Raw genomic sequence first — 13,164 nt, forward strand, 5'->3', positions numbered from 1 at the left:
AAGAGCTGGAAAGGTGATTGGCGAAAGTGATACAGAGCTGGAGAAGGGAAAGGATCATGGGACGGGAGGCCTCAGGAGAAAGAAAGTGGGGGGGGGGGAGCACCAGAGGGAGATGGAGATCAGGCAAACAATTAAATATGTCAGGGATGGGGTAAGAAGGGGAGGAGGGGCATTAACGGAAGTTAGAGAAGTCAATGTTCATGCCATCAGGTTGGAGGCTACCCAGCCGGTATATAAGGTGTTGTTCCTCCAACCTGAGTTTGGATTCATTTTGACAGTAGAGGAGGCCATGGATAGACATATCAGAATGGGAATGGGATGTGGAATTAAAATGTGTGGCCACTGGGAGATCCTGCTTTTTCTGGCGGACCGACCGTAGGTGTTCAGCGAAACGGTCTCCCAGTCTGCGTCGGGTCTCACCAGTATATAAAAGGCTACACCGGGAGCACCGGACGCAGTATACCACACCAGCCAACTCACAGGTGAAGTGTTGCCTCACCTGGAAGGACTGTCTGGGGCGGTGAATGGTGGTGAGGGAGGAAGTGTAAGGGCAGGTGTAGCACTTGTTCCGTTTACAAGGATAAGTGCCAGGAGGGAGATTGGTGGGAAGGGATGGGGGGGACGAGTGGACAAGGGAGTCGCGTAGGGAGCGATCCCTGCGAAAAGCAGAAGGGGAGGGAGGGAAAAATGTGTTTGGTAGTGGGATCCCGTTGGAGGTGGCGGAAGTTACGGAGAATTATACGTTGGACCTGGAGGCTGGTGGGGTGGTAGGTAAGGACAAGGGGAACCCTATCCCGAGTGGGGTGGCGGGTGGATGGGGTGAGGGCAGATGTGCTGGAAATGGGAGAGATGCGTTTGAGAGCAGAGTTGATAGTGGACGAAGGGAAGCCCCTTTGTTTAAAAAAAGGAAGACATCTCCTTCGTCCTGGAATGAAAAGCCTCATCTTGAGAGCAGATGCGGCAGAGATGGAGGAATTGTGAGAAGGGGATAGCCTTTTTGCAAGAGACAGGGTGGGAAGAGGAATAGTCCAGGTAGCTGTGACTATTATTATATGTCCGTGAGTTTTTGTACATAATATGTATTTATCATTTATATTATCTGTACAAAGAACCACATATTTTTCAAATATAAGTTAATAATATATAGTAATAACCAATAATTACACTGGACAGCAAAAATTTTGCTTCCTGAGTACTTTTGGGTGTATCTGATGGATTTTGGGCTGTTAATCATGAAAATCACAATGAAATTTCCCTATCATGCAGCACTTTTTGAAATATTTGTTATTGCAGTTCATAATTCAAGTCAGAATAACTGATGTCAAGATTAAGGAGGGCATTTTTGTTAGTTTGCAAATCAAACAGGTTATCAAAGACAGGTAATTCGAAGAACTTCTAGTGAAACCAGAGAAAATCACATGGCATATAGAAGGCATTCAAGGATGTTGTTGAAAATTTCCTTGGCAACTACAGAGCACCAAACTATGTGCAGCTGGTTGACAACATGCTTCAAGCATACAAAAACATGAAGTGCAACATGTTATTAAAGATTCATTTTTTGCATTCCCATTTATTCTTCTTGCGACGGAGGGTCAAAACGAAGAGAAAAAGCTTCGGTTGTGGATTTATCTGGTTTAGTGAGGATGTAGCCTTAGTTGAACTATTGAAAGGTGTAAATTCCATTATACAATTAAGAACAGTATATTCAATAAAAGTTAACTTCTTGTTTCTCCAAATTCCTACATGATACATGTACAGTGAAATTATAATTCTATTCAACCTCACGTAGTCTATCATAAATAAATATAAATTCCAAGGAAGCATGACTTTCAAAAAAGAATTGTTGGCCCTGTTATTTGGAAGTTAACAGTTTTAGTAAGGGAGTCACATTATTGAATAAGTTATGTAATTAGCTGAGCAGTGCAGTGTAGACTGGTAATAATGGGTAGACACTTTGATTTACAGGGTTTGATGAGGAGGGTTTGCAGCACTAACTACATCTTATGTTTGTAAATGATTGCGGTGATGGGATAGAAAGCTACTAATATTGAAAGTCTGTCTTTTCATTTGTGTTGCTGTCGATGTTACAAAATAAACAATAATTTTCAGTCAAGAAGCAGTGTTTGGGCAATACAACATGATACAAATATTTTAAAGGTATCATACGTAAAAACATCACATTTCTTTCTCCTTAAAAATTCCATACAGTCAGTTAAACTGTTCACACAAATGTGCAATTGATTGAAACTGGTATCTTGCAGATGCAAATATAATCACTTCTGAACTCCTTTGATCTCCATTAACATAAAACATAGAACTGTACAGTACAGCAAAAGACCCTTCAATTCACTTTGTCTATATCATGATGCACCTCTAAGCTAATCTCATCTGTCTGCATATGGCCCCTGTTCCTCCGTTCTTTGCCTGTCCATGTTTCTGACTAAATGCCTCAAAACTCCGATTCTGCCACCTCTCCTGGCAGCATATTCCAGACACCTACCAATCCCTGTGTGTAAAAATTGGCCTGCCTTTCAAATCTCCCTGAAACTTGCTCCCTCTCACCCTGAACCTACACCCTCTTTGACATTTGTTGGGAAAAAGATTCTGATTATCTACTCTATCTGCAGGATACTCTTATAATTTTATATACTTTTGTCAGGCCACCCCTTGGTCTTTGACCTTGGTAGATTGGTAGTTATCCTTCATGGTTGTGTAGTAATGGTCAAGGGTTTTGGGACCTTTGGTGGGACAAGAAACATACTTGTAGCATATGATGTTGTCTGATTGCATTTTGTGGTCTATTATAGCATGCAAGTCCTCCTACAACTAGCAATTGGTCTGGGACTCTGTTGAGGACAGATATTTTCTCTTTGCACCCATGATAGCTTTAGTAATTCAGTGGTTCCATTTGATATCAGAGAGTGTATACAGTATACAACCTGAAATTCTTACTCTTTGCAGACTTCCACAAAACAGAAGAAAAGCCCCAAAGAATGAATGACGGAAAAATGTTAGAATGCCAAAAACCCCCTCCCACACACAAACAGCAGCAAGCATCAACCCTCTCCTCCCCCTACCTGCCTCAGCAAAAGCATCTGCCCCTCCCACCACTAATAGCAAACCCCTCCTAAACAGACCATGATTTGGAGTCCATCAAAAAAAAACACTGTTCCTCCCAACACTTCAACAAACCATAGGCTTTCCCTCACTAACGAGGGAGAGAGAGGTATCACTTCTGCCACAGCGAGAGGAAAGACCAACAGTTTGCTGTTTTGATGCTACAGTCTGTAGACTGCTGACTTGATGTTGAGATCTCCGTCAATGCTTCAGTCAGTGATACCGGCGAGGAATCAGGTTGTCCATAGGGCCTTAGGGTCGCACCTCGAAGGCACACAACTTCCAGGCCACACCTATAGATATTGAAGATGCTAGGCTGCTTGGTGAGTTCCAAGAGCAGGAATCCCTCACTGAGAAGACCCACAGTTTGTGTGCAGCTGTAGATCATGGACTCTGACAGGACCCGAGCCATCGTGAAAAGGAAAAAAAGAGACATTAAAGAGAAGAATTTAAACTATTTCACAGATGAACTGGAAGAAGTCACCCTCTGGCACCTTCTTTAGCTCCTCCCCCATATTTATGCAGGTCAGATTTCAATTTCTTGTGAAGGTAGAATCATGTGATTGGAATGCTGCAGTCCTAGACTTCAGTAAGAAGTGAATTTTCCAGTTCATCCTTGGTTTCTGGTTTGGAATCACCTAGATTGTCTACTTTATTACATAGACTTGCTAATAAACTCTTTGACAGTGGTGACTTAATCATCTAGGCCGAGTGCTGAATATTTGAATGTGGACCAGTCTACTGACTCAAAGCAGTCATCTGTTTCCTCAAACCAACTCTCTATACCAGGTCCGGATCCTCATTTCTCTGCTTCTGCTGTAGGCAGGGAGAAGAAACACTGCCTGGTGGTCAGATTTACCAAAATGTGGGCAAAGCATGGCTTGGAAGGCATCCTGGATGATGTGTAGCAACGGTCAAGGGTGTTCGGACCCTTTGTGGAACAGAACACCTACTGGTAGCATTTTGGTAACACCCTCCTGAAGTTGGCCTGGTTGAAGTCACCAGTAATAATGAAGAGGGTCTCAGGGTATTTCATTTCACTCAGGGTGACCAAGGAGTATAGTTCATTGAGAGTAGAATTTAAATCTTTCTGAGATAGCTGAAGTAAAGATCCACTGCAGGTAGCATGGGAGGTACTACACTATTAGATATTAGATATACAGTAAATAGCCTTTCTGTGCAAGAACCATTAATTCAATCACTTGTCTATTTGGTATTTTAATTACAAGCCAAAGCAAAAGTGTATGATCGCTAAGTTGACTGAATTAAACAGATATAGAAATGATCCATATATTTATAGGCAGAATGGAATAAGAACAGGGGTAAACGTAAAAATAAAAAGGTGGATAATTTTGAACAGAGACTGGGATGATAAATTTTCAATGTAGACTCTAATGAAAAAATTGTGTGCTTTATTGTTTAGAAGATGAGACAAATATAGAATTTTATACTTAATCAACACTCGGTCTTTTATACAAGTGCTGCTGATTGCTGTTCTCTTTGACTTGTTCAAGAACCATTCGAGTCTTACAAAAGAATCCACATGGAATTATTAATTCCTGGAGAACATGCTTCAGACTTGTCAAGTACAGATTGTAGTGACGATTTCAGAGAATAGCAAGGAACATTGCCAGAGAATGCAGCAGGATATAGATCAGCTGGAAATCAGGGCAGAGAAATCATAGAAGGAGTTTAATGCAGAAAAATAATGTATTTTTGGTAGGTCAAATGCAAGAACAAAGTATACAGTGAATACGATGATCCTTAGGGTCACTGATGTACAGAAAGACTCTGCAGAGCAGGCCCCTAGCCCTCCGAAATTGGTAACAACACATCTGTTCCTGATAAGCCTAATGCATTTCATGCTCATTTTGAACAGAAGGGTATTGGAATGTCACCACACAATTCTACAACCTTCAGGTGAGCTTGAATCCATGGTCACCATAGCGGATGTAGGACAGTCTTCCAGAGAGTGAACCTGTGGAAAACATTTGGTCTGGAAGGGTCTCAGGCCATGTCCTATGCAGTGGTGATATTTGCTGACATTTTTAACTTCTTCCTGCTTCAATCTGAGGTTCCCACATGCTTTAAGAAGATCACAATTATCCCGGTACCTGAGAAAAAAAAGTAATGGGCCTTGATGATTACAGCACGGTGACTGTGACATCCACCATCATAAGGTGCTTCAAGAAACTGGTAATGTTCAAATCAGATTCCCATTTTTGTCTTGATTTATGAATTCCAGATTCAATTGTCTGTTTTTGAATCAAATTGTACATACAAGATGTAAATTTTTTAATTTTTCCTTTTTGAATTAATATTTCTATTTCACTAGGTTTTGGCATCAACATTGTTTGACCCAGCTTTTCTTGTAAATAAGCCTTTAATTGAAAATAACAGAAAAGAGTGTTGTTTGATATTTTATATTTATTTTTTAATTGATCAAACGACATCAATATACCTCCTTCAAAACAATGATGGAAAAAGTTGGTCAAGATTATGTCCTGATAGTATGATAAATACAATAAATGTTTGACTTAGATTAATACAATATAATTTTTTACATCAATTATATATAACACCACAGAAAATAAACAGATTAAATTCAAATATGTCTGACCAATGTTTTCGTTGTAATCAAGAAATTGGTACTTTTTTACATTCTACTTGGTATTGTTTTAAAATTCAACCATTTTGGATAAATCTAAGAATTTTATTGGAACAAATTACTAGAGTACAACTCCCACATAGTCCAATATTATTTTTATTAGGAGATATTGAAGGGACAACACCAAAACTTAAATTGAATAAGTATCAGAAAAAATTTATAAAAATTGCATTGGCAGTAGCCAAAAAAGTTATCGCAGTTACTTGGAAATCTGATTTATATTTAACTATGGATCGTTGGAATAATGAAATATATAGTTGTATTCCACTTGAAAAAATTACATATAATCTAAGAAATGAATATGATATATTTTTGAAAATTTGGCTCCCATATCTACAAAAGATGGGATTAAATACATAGGTCCTTTGAAGATAAAATTATAAAGTTATTGGGGAAAGTAAAAATAAATATTAAAATTATTTTGAACTCCATGGAGCTTGTGGGGATCCTCCGATATCCAGGCAATCTTTTTCTTCTTTCTTTCTTCTTTTTTTTCTTTCTTTAGATAAGGGTTAAGGGGAGGGGGGAGGATTAATATTATTTTTCTTTTTCTTTCTAATTTATCATCACATTTATTCTTTGTAATTTTCTAAAAATTTAATAAAAATAAAAAAAAGAAACTGGTAATGTTTCACATTAACTCCTGCCTCCCAGATAATCTCAATCCACTGCAAAAACAGGTCTATGGTGGATGCCATCTTCCTGGACCTAAGCTCATCTCTGGAACATCTGGACAGTAAAGGCACCTATGTTAGACCATCTTTTATTGACTACAGTTCATTTCTCTGTACTATAATTACAGCACACTCATCTCCTGACTCCTAAACTTGAGATTTAACAGCTCCCTTTACAACTGGATCCTTGACCTCCTGCCCAACAGACCACGATAAGTAAGGATAGGCATCAACACTTCCTCTGCACTGGTGCCCCACAAGACTTTGTGTTTAGCTCCCTACACTACTCCCTGTAAACTCACAACTAAGTGGTAACATTTTGCTTCAACTCCACCTGCAACATACACAAAATGCTGGAGGAACTCAGCTGGACAGGCAGCATCTATGGAAAAGAGTTAACGTTTCGGGCCGAGACACTCCATCAGGGCCCATTCATAACACCATCTACTAGCTTGAAGATCATACTACTGTAGTGGGATGCTTGGCAAATAATGAGTTGGAGTACAGGAAGGAGATGGAGAGCCTAGTGACACGGTGTTGTGACAATGTGCGTAGGGTTTAAACTAATTTGGCAGGGGGTGGGAACCAGAGTGAAGGGACTCAGGAAAGGACGGATGGTAAAAAAGTAAAGATAACATACAGTCAGACTGTCTGGAAGGGCAGGTGGGTGATGGGACAGGGTAAGTATCAGTACATTAGGGATGCAGAATCAAAAAGAATAGCAAATACGGTACTCAAAGGGTTGTGTCTCAATGCATGGAGTATAGGAAATAAGGTGGATGATGTTGTTGCACTACTACAGATTGCCAGGAATGATGTTGTGGCCGTCAATGAATCGTGGCTGAAGGATGGTTGTGGTTGGGAGCTGAATGTCCAAGGTTACACGTTGTATCAGAGGGATAGGAAGGTAGGCAGAGGGGGTAGTGTGGCTCTACTGGTAAAGAATGGCATCAAATCAGTAGAAAGATGTGACAGTGGATCAGAAGATGTTGAATCCTTGTGGGTTGAGTTAATAAACTGCAAGGGTAAAAGGACCCTGTTATAAACAGGCCGTCCAACAGTGGTTGGGAGATGGACCACCACAGGTTACAACAGGAAATAGAAAAGGCAAGTCAATGTTATGATTGTAATGGGAGATTTTAACATGCAGGTCGATTGGGAAAATTAGGTTGGTAATCAATCTCAAGAGAGTGAGTTTGTTGAATATCTAAGAGATCGCTTTTTAGAGCAGTTTGTCGTTGAGCCTACTAGGGGATCAGCTATACTGGATTGGGTGTTATGTAATGAACCAGAGGTGACTGGGGAGCTTAAGGTAAAAGAAAAACCCTTAGGATGCAGTGATCACAATATGATTGAGTTCAACTTGAAATTTGATAGGGAGAAAGTATAGTCTGATGTGGCAGTATTTCAGTGGAGTAAAGGAAATTACAGTGGTATGTGAGAGGAGCTGGCCGAAGTAAATTGGAAAGAGTTGCATTTGGTGTGCATTTCTGGGAAAAATGAGGAAGGTGCAGGACATGCGTATTCCAAAAATGAAGAAATACTCAAAGGGCAAAATAGTACAACTGTGGCTGACAAGGGAAGTCAAAGCTAATGTAAAAACAAAAGAGAGGGCATACAACAAATCAAAAATTAGTGGGAAGATAGAGGATTGGGAAGTTTTTAAAAACCTGCAGGGAGCTACTGAAAAATCATCAGAAGGGAAAAGAGGAAATATGAAAGCAAGCAAGCAAATAATATTGAAGTGGATAGTAAAAGTTTCTAAACATATGTTTAAAATAAAAGAGAAATGACAGTGGATATAGGACTGCTAGAAAATGAGGCTGGAGAAATAATAATAGGGGACAAAGAGATGGCTGATGAACTAAGTGAGTATTTTGCATCAGTCTTCACTGTGGAAGACACTAGCAGTATGCCAGATGTTGTAGTGTGTGAAGGAAGAGAAGTGGGTGCAGTTACTGTTACAATAGAGAAGGTGCTCAAAAAGCTGAAAGACCTAAAGGTACATTAGTCACCTGGATCAGATGAACTGCCCCCTAGGGTTCTGAAAAATGTAGCATTAGAGATTATGGTGGCATTAGAAATGATCTTTCAAAAATCATTGGACTCTGGCATGGTGCCAGAGGACTGGAAAATTGCAAATGTCACTCCACTCTTAAAGAAAGGAGGAAGGCAACAGAATGGAAATTATAGACCAGTTAGTCTGACCTCAGTGGTTGGGAAGATGTTAGAGTCAATTGTTATGGTGAGGTGATGGAGTACTTGATGACATAGGACAAGACAGCACAAAGTCATCGTGGTTTCCTTCAGGGAAAATCCTGCCTGACAAACCTGTGGAATTCTTTGAGGAGATTACAAGTAGGATAGATAAAGGGGATTCAGTGTATGTTCTATATCTGAACTTTCAGAAGGCCTTTGACAAGGTGCCACATATGCTGCTGCCTACCAAGTTAAGAGCCCGTGGTATTACAGGAAAGTTGCTGGCATGGTTAGAGCATTGGCTGATTGGAAGGAGGCAGTGAGTGGTAATAAAAGGATCCTTGTCGAGTTGGCTGCTAAGGACTAGTGGTATTCTGCAGGGGTCAGTGTTGGGACCACTTATTTTTATACTGTATATAAATGATTTAGATGATGAAATAGATGGCTTTGTTGCCAAGTTTGCAGATGATACAAAGATTGGTGGAGGGGCAGGTAGTGCTGAGGAAACAGATAGGATGCATTAGGACTTAGACAGATTAGAAGAATGGGCAAGAAGTGGCAAATGAAATACAATGTTGGAAAATGCATGGTCATGCACTTCGGTAGTAGAAATAAACACGTGGACTATTTTCTAAATTGGGAGAAAATCCAAAAATCTGAGATGCAAAGGGACTTGGGAGTCCTTGTGCAGAACACCTTAAAGGTTAACTTGCAGGTCGAGTTGGTGATGAGGAAGGCAAATGCTGTGTTAGCTTTCATTTCAAGAGGTCTAGAATACAAGGGCAAGGATGTGATGCTGAGGCTTTATAAGGCACTGGTGAGACCTCACCTTGATTATTGTGAACAGTTTTGGGCCCCTCATCTCAGAAAAGTGGGTCCAGTGGAGGTTCACAAGGATGATTCTAGGATTGAAAGGGTTATCATACAAGGAACACTTGATGGCTTTGGGTCTGTACTCACTGGAATTTTTAAGGGTGAGGAGGGATCTCATTGAAACCTTTCAAATATTGAAAGGCCTAGAGAGAGTAGATGTGGAAAGGATGTTTCTCAGGACAAGAGGGCAGAGCCTCAGGATAGAGGGGCGCACTTTCAAAACAGAGATGCAGAGAAATTTCTTTAGCCAAAGGGTGGTGAATTTCTGGAATTTGTTGCCACATGCAGCTGTGGAGGCCAGGTCGTTGGGTGTATTTAAGGCAGAGATTGATAGGTTCTTGATTGGACATGGCATCAAAGGTTGCAGAGAGAAGGCTGGGAAATGGGGTTGAGGAGGAGAAAATAAAAGGATCAGCCATGATTGAATGGTGGAGCAGACTCGATAGGGCGAATGACTTAATTTCTGTTCCTTTGTCTTATGGTCTTATGGTCTAACAACCTTTTTTTTCAATATCAGCAAAACAAAAGAGCTTATCATTGACATCAGGAAAGGGAGCAGTGCACATACTCCTGTTTACAACAATGGTGCTGAGGTCAAGAGAGTTGAGAGCCTCAGGTTCTTAGGGGTGAATATCACTCATAGTCTCTCCTGGTCCAACCACATTGACATTATAGTTAAGAAAGCTCACCAATGTCTCTATTTCCTCAAGAGGCTAAAGAAGATTGGCACATCCCCTTTGATCCTTACCAATTTTCATCAATACATCATAGAAAACATCATAGCTGCATCATGGATAGGTAGGAAACTGCAGAGAGTTGTGGTTGCAGCTTAGAGCATCACAGAAACCATCCTCTCCTTCATGGATTCTGTCTATACTTCGCTCAGCCTTGGTTAAGCAATCTGCATAAAGATCCCACCCACCCTAGATATTCTCTCTTCTATCCCCCTCCTATCAGGCAGAAGATACAAAAGCCTGAGACGCATGCATACTGCTAGACTCAAAGACAGCTTCTGTCCTGCTGTTATAAGATTATTGAATACTTCTCTAGTATGATAAGATGGACTCCTGACCTCACTATTTACCCCGGTATGACCTTTTGCCTTATTGTCCATCAGCACTGCACTTTCTCTGTAATTCTTGCACTTTATTCTTCACTCAGTTATTGTATCACCTTGTCCTATCTCAAGGCACTGTTGTAATTGATCTGTATTGATGGTATGCAAGACAAGTTTTTCACTGAACCTCAGCACATATAATACTAATAAACCAATTTACCAATTATTCAGTTTACTTTTATGAAAATATATGAATACATCATCTGAATTTCCCACGTAATTACAAAACCACGATCTCCTATTTGACTTCCTATTACCCTTTCCAAAATGTCTGTCTATGGTCTCTTCTACTGCCATGATGAATCCAAACTCAAGTTGCAGGAATAACAGCTCATATTCCATATGGAGAGCCTTCAACCTGAAAACATGAACATTGACTTCTTTAATTTCTGGCAACTTCTCCCCAACCCTTCCTTCTCCCTTTTCATATTCCCCAATCTTGTTAACCTCTCGTCTCTTCCTTTTTCCTTACCTGCCTATCATCTCCTTCTGGTGTCCATCTTCCTTCCCTTTATTCAATGGTCCACTGTCTTCTCCTTTCATACTCCTTCTTCTTCAGCCCTTTTCACCTATCACCTCCCAGCTTCTGCCTTCAAACCCCTTCCACTTACGTTTCTCTCGCCCAGTCTCACCTACCACCTGTCAGTTTGTACTCCTTGCACCCTGCCTTCCATCTTCTTATTCTGGTGTCTGGCCCCTTTCTTTCCAGTCCTGCTAAAGTGCCCCAGCCCACAATATTGACTGTTTCTCTGCCTATTCCCTTTGTTCCATGCAGCCTGACCTGCTGAATTCCTCAAACGTTTTGTGTGTGTTGCTGAAGATTACCAGCATCTGCAGAACCCCTTGTGTTTGCAAAACAAAAAACCTTTATTGCAGTTAAAATAGAACCACATGCCTGGCTTACATTATAGCCATGGAATTATTTAAACCCCATTCTGGCTAATGATTACCATCTTACTTCTCTTTATAGAAGATCAATAGGTTTATTCAGTACAACCTTCGCCCGGATTCAAACAGATTTGGCCCTTGCATTGTCATAATTGCTTTGGAGAGTTTAAAAACATTAACACAAACATTGTGTCACCCATAAGAATGAAATCGTCCACGTAAAACTTAATATAGAGGCTAATAATGACAACTGTAGTTATAATCATACTTAATGTTTGGCACATTATGCACACTTTAGGCATCCGTTAGTCTCGTGAGACCATGAATTTGCACCTTGGAAGGTTTCCAGGGCGCAGGCCTGGGCAGGGTTGTATGGGAGACTGGCAGTTGCCCAAGCTGCAAGCCTTCCCCTCTCCATGCCACCGATGTTGTCCAAGGGAAGGGCACTAGGACCCATACAGCTTGGCATCGGTGTCGTTGCAGAGCAATGTGTTAAGTGCCTTGCTCAAGGACACAACACACTGTGTCAGCTGAGGCTCAAACCAGTGACCTTCAGATCACTAGACCGATGCCTTATCCACTAGGCTACGTGCCAACACTTATGCACACTATGAACTCCATTATAGCAATTTTAGCACCGATCTATTGCAGGAAATCAGTGGGTTGAGTAGCATCTATGGGAGGAAAGGAATTTTCAACTTTTGGGTCAAACTTCTGCATCAGCACTTACAATATTCTGTGCTTTGATTGCTTTTAAACTTCTGCAATTTTGTGCTTTTGAAAAGAGAGACACTTAGCTTCATTTCTTATGTGTACATCAAAGCATCAAAACATACAGCGAAGTACATCATTTCATCAAATCAAATCAGTGGGGAACTGTGCTATGGCAGAGTGTAAATGTCAGCGTGCTTTGGGTGCCAACACAGAATGCCCACAACTTACCATACATCTTTGGAATGTAGGAGGAAAATGGAGCACTTGGAGAAAATGCACGTGGTTATGGGGAGAACATATAAATTCCTTACTGACAGCGCTGGGAATCGAACCATCAGTGACTCCTGGTGATGCAAAGTGATTGCACTAACTGCTGTGCTACAATGCCGTCCCACACAGCATTTTACTTTAAGTACTGTGCTGACCCACTGTAAACACCAGGCATTATCTACCTTTCCTTTTCATTCTATTACCTTGGAAGTCAAAGTTATCCCCTTAGACTTTCTGAGCTGGTATGCATGGCTTCCATCTCTGACATAACCATTTTCAATCTGCTTCAAACCAGGGGTGGCAAATCTATGGCACACGTGTCCAAGATGCACAAAGGTTTTGTTGGTACATGACCTGCAGTGTCGCCCCTTAAATCTTTAAACCCCACCTATAATAAAAAGATACATAATGATTATCATTACTATCAAATAAATAGCAAATGATATTTTTACAATCCAACACCAGTGATATGTTTTCACAGAGAATGTCTCACATATCTTAGCACCAGCTAGACGTTGGCAAGAATATATGACATTGCATGATACGTTTTGTTATCCTCACAGACCTTATGTACACATCAGTATTTGTATAGTAAATGATTACAATAACAATACTATTTAGAAGTCATGTCATTTGTCAATTGC

This window comes from Hemitrygon akajei, chromosome 11, assembly GCF_048418815.1.
Source record: "Hemitrygon akajei chromosome 11, sHemAka1.3, whole genome shotgun sequence".
In the NCBI taxonomy this organism is placed as follows: Eukaryota; Metazoa; Chordata; class Chondrichthyes; order Myliobatiformes; family Dasyatidae; genus Hemitrygon; species Hemitrygon akajei.